Genomic DNA, 12,195 nt, shown 5'->3' with positions numbered 1-12,195 from the left:
TATTTAGGTATTACATGTATATTATAATACATTTATTATCATATAATATAATGTAATATAATTTAATCTAATATAATATGAATAATCTAATATAATCTAATATAATCTAATATAATCTAATATAATCTAATCTAAGATAATCTAATATAATCTAATATAATCTAATATAATATAATCTAATATAATCTAATATAATCTAATATAATATAATATAATATAATATAATATAATATAAATATAATATAATATAATATAATATAATATAATATAATGATAATATAATATAATATAATATAATATAATTAATATAATATAATATGATAATATATAATAATATATAATATAATATATATAATATAATATAATATAATCTAATATCATATAATATAATATAATATAATATAATATAATATATATCTATAATATAATCTCATATCATATAATATAATATAATATAATGTGATATACTATGATATAATATAATTAATATAATTAATATAATATAATTAATATATCTATAGTTAATATTTCTAATATTAGAGACAAATCCTCTTGCAATGAATCTGTGAATAGCATATGAACAAAGAGAAAGTTGTGAAACTAATCTTCTCAATTCAGAAGTTAGCCTCTGTCTTTCTTCAGTGATATTTTTTTTACTTTTTCCAGATGTAAATCCCCATTACACTTAATATGGTTTCATACAAGTGTTTAAATTTAATCACTTTTCCCCTTTGATTAATGCTTATCCTTGAAAGTGTGCAACAGCCACAATATGATCGTCTTGACCCCTTTCTTCTCAGTTTCTTATGCACAAAACCTCTGCCACTGAAAAGGATTTACCATTTACCCCTTCTTCTTCATACACCACGTGAAAACAAAAATATGTTTGTTTTTTTGCTGACTCAGTCTGTGTTGAGTTAGCCTTAGCAAATGGACAAAACCACACCTAGCTGCTCACTCACTTTCCCTCCCTAGTGGGATGGGGGAGAAAATGGGATGAAAAAGCACATGGTTCAAGATAAAAACAGGGAGATGGCTTACCAGTTACAACTGCAAGCAACAGAGACTGAACTTGTAAAAAAAAAATAAAAACCAAAAAAAAAAGCCTTCATTTTTTTGCACTAAGAATAAAATTTAATTACTGATTTGGGTGGTGAAAAAACAGGCAAACTGCAACAGCTTCCCTTTCCTCATTTTCCTTGATCAGATTCACTCCCTGTAAACAGCAGAGGTTGAGGATGTGAGGTTATGGTCAGTAATTATGGGGGATTCTTTGCTGATCCTTCCTTCTCACAGGTACCCTGTGCTCTGGCATGGGGTTCCCAAAGGGTGCAGTTCTCTCAGGAATGTCCATCCGCTCTGATAAGGATCCTTCACAGGTTGTAGATATTCCCTGCTCCTACATCATAAAGCACCAGACAATTATTTTAGGCCTGGACTCATTTCTGATTTCTAAATTTCTATACCTCTATTGCAAATAAAGATATGAAAGGTAGCTCAGTGAGGTAAAGTTCAAGGAAATGAAAGTGTCTAGGCTTCTTAGAAGTGCATTGTTAAGATTCAGCAGCAAATACGGAATCCTCTGATAAAGAGCTTCTTGAAACCATATCAGTAAAGTTTATTCAGCACGAATTTGAAACACTGAGTATTCCAGAAACTTTTTATGATAAAAATTTTAGCTCAGCACATGTCACCCTTGGAAGGGAAGTTGTAGATATTGCTACAGATGGAGGATAGTGAATGTAAATTCATTCACAGGAAATCATTCACACAAATTCAAGTGAATTCACATGCATATGAAGCAAAATCTGCTATAACACAGTTTCCTTGTTTGCTTGCTATTTTTTTCCAGAAAACAGATATCAACTTTATAAATAAATAAATTCCCACCCTTATCAGTGCTCCATAAGAAGCAGGAGCTTTTTGGTTTGGCTAGGGTTTATTTGTAGTAATAAAAATTTTTTGTCTTTTCGTCCACCTTTTTCAAAAAAACCCATATATGTAATGGCAGAGAATACCTTTGAATTCACAAGGTCTTGTGCTCCACACTTCAGTACTCTAATTACCCAGCCTTCACAAAAAAAAGGCAAACACCTCCTCATTCTCCATTTTAGATTGTTCTATCAGATTTTACAAATGAATTATCAACCCAAAGAGTGTTAAGGTTCTATCTCTGTGCTGAGTTACACTACTGGTCAAATTTATAATACCAGAAATGCTGATTTGGCCACCAAAATACAACAAATAGTTAAAATGGAAGTATTTAAAATCTAAGAACATTACTTGTCTTTAAAAATTGTTCAGTTTTTCTAAAATATTTTAATACAGTAAAAAGTTTGTGTTCACTTGTTATTGTTGGCAATTTGACCTTCAATGTCAAATGGTGGTATGTCAAATGAAGCAATTCTGATCATGTGAAATTGGATCATGTCTCACATACATCAACAGGATTGATTAAACCTGACAAGATATATCAAAATGTGACACATATGCCTCAAAAACAGACATAATGTTGTTTTCTGAAAACAATAGTGTTACTTAATAATTTTTGAAAGAGATTTTTCCTTTGGGAATAAAAACCCCCACAAGGCAAACATTTTTACTGGAACTTGAACATCATAATTAAAGAGGGCAGAGAGAAATACTTGCTTTTTCTCCCTTTCAGGAAATTCATTGGTAAATAATCAATATTACTTCCTAACCAAATTCACATTTAAGATAAGAGTTTTATATAACATTCTGGTTTAAAAAAATTAAAAAGGAAATTAATTAGATGTAGAAGTAGTCATGAGACAGAAAACTGTCTCTCTTTGACTATTGTCCTAGACATTATTCTTTCATCATTGTAACACCTAGCAACATGCTAATGGGCTTCTCATGGTGCAGATGCAGTCCAGTAGACTCATGGTAATTCACAAAATTTACAAAAATGTTCCTTCTGGCGATTTGCTTCTGGAGGAAGCAAATTTCTGCTTAACAAAGAAGAAAAAGTATTACATTCAAATTTAATCTAAGCAAAATCAGAAGGATTTTCTTATATTGTAAGTTTTTATAGAAACTTCTATGAGTTCATTTTATCATATTCATTTCAACTGAGTTACGAGTTAGGCATATAAATCCAAGAGAAAACTTAGGAAATAATGTATTTCAATAAAACAGAATCTGGTTTTAAAACACTTAAATACTTCATTCTCCTTTAGGATTTATTTACATACTCCCTTTCCCCTCCCCTCCCCACCTCTTTCTTTTACCTGAGTGGCCCTCTGTAATTCAGAATGACAGCAACTCACAGTAAAATTAGAAATAAGAAAGGTACTTATTCACTAACAATGCAAGAACAATAAACATTGTTTCTCTGAACCCAAAAGAAATAAATCAGCTGATGATCTCCATGGTCATTCTTCACTTAACCAAGACAGTCTTTCAGCAAAGACTTTTCTAGTGGTCATTTTGGCAGCCTGTATATGTGGCCCAGCAGCTTTGTTTATCTCTTTCCTCTGTGCATCTTGTATTTTTAATGCATGCACGTAAGCACATGATAGCAGTTCATTTATATGTTTGGGTTGCAAACCCTTGATATTCTGCAGAGTGATATCACACATGCAGCATGGGGCTCTTTCCTTCCTCTTAAATGAAGGCAATGGTTAAACCTCCAGCTTCAGTGACACAAAACCAGACTGGCAACACAGAGCAGTTTCTGGTATAACACAAAGCCCTAAGCAACTTTATAGTGTTCTCATTATGTATTTCTGTCAAGTCCCTTATTTATTTGGAAGTCTGAAAAGACATCAATATAAATTCAATTCACATTAAAGCTTTTAATGGTAATCTATTGGGGATAAAGATTCATATGGTTTGCTGTATGAATATTTTTATTTATATAGTCAGAGATTTAGGACCTCAAAAGAGCTCCAGTCCTGCAGTCCTGTTCTATTTTCATGTGCTACCTTTCCTTGATGCAGCAATTATCAGATATGTAGATGATTTTGAAATGGGTTGTCTGCTGTCAGAAATTACAATCCAAAGAGGCAGAGGTTATATTTGGCAGGAGTGTTGTCTTTGACACTGGGTAAAGAGAAAAAAAGAGGAAGGGAAAAAAATGTTGTTGAAAGCTGAGGAAAACAGAGCTTTTCTGTCAAGCTTTTTTCATCTCTAAATATCTACCCTAGAGCATTTTACTCTTCCTGTACTTCATTATTTTAGTTGCTTATGTTTCACAGTACAGATTTAACTCATCCAAAACTAACAGCCAGACAGTAATTTTAAACATTATTTCCCAGTGTTGTTAGCTATTTTTGTAATTATTTGAGACAAATCAGCACAAATGAAGTCTGACCTTAGTGCTGACCTTAGTCTTAGTTCTTCCACTGTGCAGCTAAACAGACAATTGAGGAAGTGGACAAGTTGCAAAATGTAAAGCAGTTTTGCATGCAGGTGCCCATTTGTTGGCAGTGGGTTTTTTTAGGACAGCCTTTGTGATATAGCCAGTCTCAGTTGACTTGAGCCAACTCATCTTTCCAATCCTCATGTAGATACAGATATTAAAAATGGGATTTTTTCACCTTCCAGAAGGAGTTCAAAACCACTATTTGAGGATGTAAGGGTGAAAAACAAGTGATACCCTAAGACAAGAATACCTGGACAGAGTCAGATACCTCAGAGAGCAAAAAGCAGCCAAAATGGGGAGGGAATTGTAGTCAGAGGTGTAGAGAAAATCAGATGAGCTACAGCAGATAAGAGCATAGTAAAAAGATTAGTCCAATTACTAAATGAGAAAAGGATGAAATTAATGAAGGCTTTAAATTGCTGAATTTCTTGATATCAACTTGTCAGTAAGAAACAAAATAGTCAACATCAGTTTTGGCAATTAGAAAGTAATGAAGATCTTGTAAAGTCATTTATTGAAAAAAAAAAAAAGCCAGAAAAGGAGAACCCAAATAATTAAAATGCATGGAAATGAACTAGTGAGATAAAGGTTTCATTCAGTAATAATACCATGTACCTACTTCTAAACAAGTGAATGCTTTCATGGACGACAACAGCATAACAATACTTGTGTGATTAAACTAAGCAGTCATCTAATTACCTGCCGAATTACAGCTTTCATAAGGTCATAATAAGACTTCCTGGCTAACAAAACACCTATATGATCTTCTGGAAATATATTTATTGATTTTATCTCTCATCTAGTTCAAAATGAGGAGGACACATCATGCACAGCATCCACAGATCCAGAACAGAAGGCTATAGCATGGATGACTGATTCTATAATTTTGGATTCAGGTCCCTGTGTCTGAGATTTAGATTCTTGCTCTATGTATGTATCTTATAATACAAAGTTGTTAATTAAAAACATCAAGGATGGTGCTGATGGTTCCTTCCACCTTAGGTGGAAGATGCCTGTATGTCGGATTGCAGCTCTATCAAGTCTCATTCTGGCATCAAAAAGTCTTGTTCTGAGTTTGCAGAATCTCTACAGTGGCTCACAATTCTGGTCAGGGACAGAATGTGTGTTAGAGTCAGAAGGTGAGCAATTAGTGAACATTTGTAGGATGATGAAACTGTTATTTCTAATCATATTAGAAGGAAGGAAGTCCCACGATTTTTTTACTTCTGGGTTGACTATCTTAACCACTGAAGTATTATATAATAAGCAAGGCTGACACTGCATTACAGAATTCAATTGAATTAGTCAGGTTTACATCATACCTGATAAATCAATGTTTTTAGGATGATTAAATGTCCAAGAATCTGTTTCATCCCTTGCAAATGTCCTTAGGTAAAGATAGGTGCTTATTTGTGAGTTGTGAGCATTCATTACACCAAATAATGTAAAGTTTTCCAAACACTTTTGCTCTCATGCTGGTATTTCAGACCTGGCAGTGTATCAAAATTCTGATCTTGGATAACTTTTATCTTTGTAATTTTTTTTTTCTCTCTTTCCCTGATGCTTAAAAGTCATTCTAAAGCTACAGAGAGCAGTTAAACAATTAATCCCAGTTGCTGCATTTGGACATACTTTGTAATGAACTAATTAGAATGCAGCTGTAGCGTGACTTTTGGAGATGGATCTGAATGACATCTTTTACATAACATTATTAACTGCTAATACATACAGATGATTTTTTCCATAAAAGCACTTCATACTTTGATGCTCAAATAGTAGATAACATGAAAAAAATTACAGTTTTATGTATAACTAACCTTTTTAATCATCTTAATGCTTATTTCATAGGCTTGCTATCAATATGTTTCCTACAAACAGGACAACATGTGGGACTACAGACATTGATCATCATGCCAAATCATATTCTTGGAAGAGAATCAAACAGGCTTTCAAGAGATGAACACCCTTTAAGTATCTTCCATGTCATCCTATTCGGCAGGACTAGACTCGATAGAGAATTGTTGTTTTTCTTTACTGTTAAATCTTTTCCTAGTTGTAGTCTTTGTTTCACCTTGAGGGGAAATTGCTTGTTTCTGTTAGAATAATTTTCTTTACACTTGAGGACCAGATATCTTTATAAGGGATTAATCCTCAAACCCCTGTGGACTAAGTACATGTAAATGCATTGCTCTATTAGTCATACTTGACAAATCTGAAGAAAAAAAGAAACCCTTGTAAGGGTTTTATGGAAGCACTAGGTTATAACTTGTACAGCAGCAAGGGAATCAGCAGGAAACACCAAATACTCAATATTCCCTCTTCCCTAGGGTGTCTTCCTCAGAAAAGTAGCAGAGTTAATCCCCATTCTGACTTTGTCTCAAAGAACTGATTCTTTTGGAACAGAACAGGAAAAGAGGGAACTCCAGATGCCATCTATGAAATTTTACCTAAGGCCCAGAATTGCCCTTAGCTTCCATGGCAGTATTTTACATTTTTTTTTGTTGGCAGCATCCCCGACTTGACATAATTTATTTTCCCTGAACTATGCTAAATATTCATAAGATTTGCTACTCCATCCTTCCCTATAGCATATTTCTAAGAAATAGAATTGAAAAGAGAAACCATGTTATCAGTGATGCTTTATGTCATTTTTTGTTCATGTCTGCTGTGGTTAGAAGACTTTGTAGTCATCACTGTGTGAGTGAGCAGTAATAATTTTCCAATAAGGCAAAGAGAAATGATTATATGTTAGCTGAAAAAGGGCAGTAAGCATTATTAGGCAATTTTCTTGAAAATTAAGGGAAAAGTAAGTAGAGAAGTGATAATTACATCTCAGGATTTTACTTTATTTTATCACATTTTTTTTTTTACATATGTATGATTACCATTTAAATATTTCTGAAATTTGCCTATCTTTCCCATTCCCAGGCTTAAAAGATGAAGGATGACAGATTATTTGTTTATTAATTTATTTGTTATCACAAATAGTGCTTATCACCTGCTACATAGAAAAATCTTCATTTATGTTCTGTCCAAATACAATTTTATAAGAAAACTCTTGAATCTTCTGATGAAAAAAAGACAAGCTTTGAACTCCTTACACCTTTGTGTGCCATAAATGTTTCTTATAATCTTTGCTCTTACATGAGCAGGTCTAATATATGCAATCATCTCTCCAGGAATTGGTAAATTGAGATAAATTATTGGCAATTGTAAAATTATTATTGTCTAATATGATTCATCCCTCCTGAAAAGCGTAGGCATTTCAAATATCCTTTTTATTTCATGTTTTCTGACAAATAAGGATGAATGCTTGAGACTTGTGCACCAGAACAGCACCTTCTGATAGCCAGCAGCTAGTGTTTGTATCAAAATGAGGGGAATCCTTCTGCTGTAGTTTTTAAGACCAGGAAAAGACCTTAGGTGTGTGCCAAATCTCTCTTTTCCTGACATTTCAGTCTGTTGTGAAACAATATTCATTTGTATTCACTGATGACTACTTACCATTAAATTAAAGAACCATAACATATTTCCTGCAGCGTTTGTTTTATCTAACTGTTAACTAAAAAGTTAACTGCTTATATCTATGGAAAATGTTGTGCACAAAGTGCTCTTGGCCCACTGACTTTTCTTTAGCAAGGCTTTTGGCATATTCTCCTTAAAGCCAAATTGACAAGAGATGGACTGGATAAGTACATGAAAAGGTGAGTAGAAAATTAGCTGGACTGTCAGGCTGAATTAGAAGTGACCAGTAGCACAAAATCCTGCTGGCAGTCAGTTGGTAATGGCATCCCTCAAGAATCTGTACTGAGGCCAATAGAGTTCATTAATGATCTGAGTGATGCAATACAGTGGATAGAGTACATCCTCCATGAATCTCATTGAAGACAAAAAATTGAGAGTAGAAATTGGCCAACTGAACGATAGAGCTACTGTGTGAAGGGACATCAATAAACTGGAAAATTGAGCTGAAAAAACCTCATGAACTCCAACAAAGGTAAATACAAATTTCTCTTCCAGAAAAAAATTGTTGCTATCTTGTTGGCCAAATAACTGCAACCAGCAATGGGTTGCGGCACAAGAAGGACATGGGCATGTTGTACAGTGTAAGTGCAGAAGAGAGACACCAAGAAATTAGAAGGATGGAGCACCTCTACTGTGAAGAAATATTTTGAGAAATGGGTCTGTTCAGCATGGAAAAGAGAAAGATTTGAGGTGAACTAATTGCAGACTTAAGCATGTTTGTGTCAAACTTTCTTGCTGTTATGACAGGAAGTCAGAGGAGAGGGTCTCACAGAGGTGGGTCTATGATGTTTCAAGCCAACTTCCTGTTCCATCTTGAGACACACTCAGATGACCCCCCCCCCACTCACTTCCTAGTGGAAAACTGGCTGTGCATATGTAAATAAAACAGTGTGAAAAGTCTTGTGGCATGCAGCAGCTAAACTATATAGGAGGGTGGAATGGGCCCCCTCCCTCTCCTTTCTCTGTCTGTCTTTCTCTTCTATTTCTTCTCTCTTTCTCTTCTTATTTCTTTGTCTCAAAACCCCAGCTCCAGACCATCCACATGGCAGGACTAGTGCAGGCTCTAAGGACTGATGATATTTGCTTTCTGTCCTTGTTTTGCTTGAGTAAAACACAGCTATCTCAGTGTGAAAGAGTGGAAGAATTTCTGGTTCCAAAGATTTCGGGAGGTGTGTGTGGTAGAAGGGACAGGTCAGGCTTTGCTCTGGTGAGGTGATGCCCTGCTCTGCACACCCCACTCCCCCTGGTATGCCACCCTGCAGGGGCTGCCAATCTCTGGGAGAACAGAGGCAATGCTCCATACTGCCTCTGAAGCCCCTAACCCAGCTCCTGAGCAACAACCAGACAGGAAGTCTCACCTGGGGGAAGGGCTCAGGAAAGCCAAAGAGTCTTTAAACTGAAGCATGAGGCAAACATATCTCATGACCCTTCCTTCCTTTGGTTGTAATATTAGCTGAGACATTGCCAGAACCCAAGAGTGGTAGCTAAATTTATCCTTTTCTGTGTCTTTTCTGTCTTACTCTCTTTCTCATAATAATTACCCTTCCTGAAGTTTTGAGTCACTTAAAATCAGATGGATTTAGAGTTTTCTGAGTGGAATGGTCTAAATCAATGCTTTGTGAAGTGTTTTATGTAGGTTGAATGCTGTTCCAAACTTTTGCCAAAGTTCTCTGATTTTCTCAAGTTGCCGGTAAAATTTAGGATTGCACTTGGAATACTGCATCAGGTTTTAGGCTCCTATTTACCAGCAAGACTGGATATACTGAAGCAAGTCCATCAAGGGACATGGAGAAAGCTGGAAGGAAGCTGGAACATGACATATCAGGAGAAGCAGAATAGCTGGGCCTGTTCAGTGGTGAGAAGAATGAGCCAAGGAGACGCTGCTGTCTATAATGGCAAAGCAAAAGACAAAGCCAGGAGCTTTGTAAACTGATAGCAAGGCTAAATGATGAGTTGTAATATGAGTTGCAATATGCAACTCTTCAACTCAGCATAAGAAAATTAAATTTTGTCATGAGGACAGTCAAACACTGGAACAGGTTGCCTGTGTAGCTTCCATCATTGTAGAGATTCAAACTACCCTGGTCTGACCAGAAGCCTAGACAATATTATCTCTTCAGGTCCTTTCCAAGCTACATTGTTCTGTGTGTCTGTGACCTACATGAATAATTGACAGAAAAATCTGCCAGTGAAATGCAGCAGACTGCTGTTCAGAAAAGACCAAGCAAGGCCCCATAATCTGAATGTGTTATTTTTCATGCATAGCATCGGTTCCTGGGCCATACACAAAGAAAAGCCAAAGAAGTGTCTGGAGGGTTACCTTTCCCAACAAAAGCTAATTTCCCTTTTGAGTGTGTATACCATTATTGGGTGAGGAACAGGGAAAACAACCAAAAAAACACCCAACCATCATTACTAATTCCAGCTGTATCATTGGATGAGTTACCCTTATACCTAAAGGGATGATACAGAAAACTCAGTGACATTTTAAACATCTAAGCAAATGGCTTGACACTAGCAGTGTTGACAATAAAGGTGAGTACTGTTTTGTCTGGGTAGTATTTATAGACTCCTTCCTAGCTTTAACCTTGGAGTTACCTCCATTCTTTTTCCATAACCACTAAATTTTTCTTATTCTGAATCAAACATCTGTTGCTCATCAGTGACTCGGAATCACTTTCTACATCCAATGTTAGCATATAATCCTCCATCCATTTGCAACATATTTGGCTTAATCAAAGTATTTTCCAATATCCAGAAAATCTTCCATTCCCTGATTTGACATTAAATAAACTATGAGAGAAAGGCTGCTGCCAAGAAAAGGGGATAGAAAACTCAAACCAGGCAAATGTTTTCAGTCTTTTCCAGACCCATTTGAACCAAAGAGCACTTTTTTCAGTATAGCAGCCAATCTGACACAAAATGACAAGACTGAGTTGCAAACATTTTTGATTTGAAGATAAGTTTATCTCAATACCCTCCAATCTGTAAGTAAAAAAACCTCAAGGTTTTTGAGGCTTTTTTACTGAATGAGCATCTATAGAACTGTGAATATAACTTGGCTAAACAAGAGCAGTAGATTGGCAGCTGATAAGCCTGTCAATTTAACCTTGCTATATTCAGTGAATATTGCAGTGTGCTCAAAATGGTAAAGGAAAAAATTATCTGTTAACTTCTGCTATCTTTTCCCCATATAGCAATGTAACTTTCTCATCAGCATTGCAATACTCTTTCCTAATCAAATGAACTTTTCCCTAATTTAAGTTGTGGATGCTCCACCTTGGAAGTGTTTAAGGCCAGGTTGGATGGGACTTTGAGCAATCTGGTTTAGTGGAAGATGTTCCTGCCCAGAACAGTGGGGCTGGAACTAGAGGACCTTTAAAATCCCTTTGAACACAAGCCAGTGCGTGATTCTAGCACAATCTGTTACTTATCCAAGTGGAGAGGAGCTGGTAAGGAGAGATGCTGTGCTGGACCTTATTCTCCTGAGCAAGGAAGAACTGGTGAGGAATGTGAAGCTCAAGGGAAAGCTTGTCTGCAGTGACCATGAAATAATAGAGTTTGATATACTCAGGGAAATGAGGATGGTCTGCAGGAAGCTCAGTACCTGGGACTTTGGGAAAGCAGATGCTGGGTTCTTTAGTGACCTCCTTGGTAGAGTATTGTGAAATAAAGCCTTGGAGGGAGGAGGAGACAAAGAAAGCTGGTTGATAATCAACTATCACTTTCTCCAAGATCAGCAGCAGTAACAGGAAAATTGGGAAAAAAGTTCAAGGAGGCCTGCATGGGTGAACTAGGATCACCCGGACAAGTCAAACACACAAAGGAAGCCCACAGAGGTAGAAGCAAGGACATGTAGCCTGTGAGGAATACAGAGAGGTTAGCCCTGTAAATGTTATGTTTGGTAAGAGGTCTTGCGAGCATTTGCAGTCACTGAGTAATAGACAGCAGCCCTTTATGTAATACAAGTTGTTGTTTGGATTAGGAGAAGTGGTTTTATAGTTGTAATAATACATACAACAGTATTTATTAGACATGTTGCAGCAATGTTAACACTCAAATAAAGAAAGAAAGAAAAGATAAAAAATGCCTTCATTATTATTTTTACAAAAATTAAGTAATCTTCTTTGGTGCTTTATTCACCCTTCCAACCTGTATGTCTCTGGGACCCCAGATAAGTAGTAACAGCTTTTCTCAGATAAGATGGCATGTGAGCAATCAGCATCCCCAAGGTCTGTGCCAGGGTGATTGCAAAAATAGTGGTGTATATGGTTTATGGCTAG

Source organism: Serinus canaria, chromosome 1, assembly GCF_022539315.1.
Source record: "Serinus canaria isolate serCan28SL12 chromosome 1, serCan2020, whole genome shotgun sequence".
Taxonomy (NCBI): Eukaryota; Metazoa; Chordata; class Aves; order Passeriformes; family Fringillidae; genus Serinus; species Serinus canaria.
The sequence above is the reverse complement of the archived record's forward strand: the minus strand, read 5'-3'. Positions refer to the sequence as shown.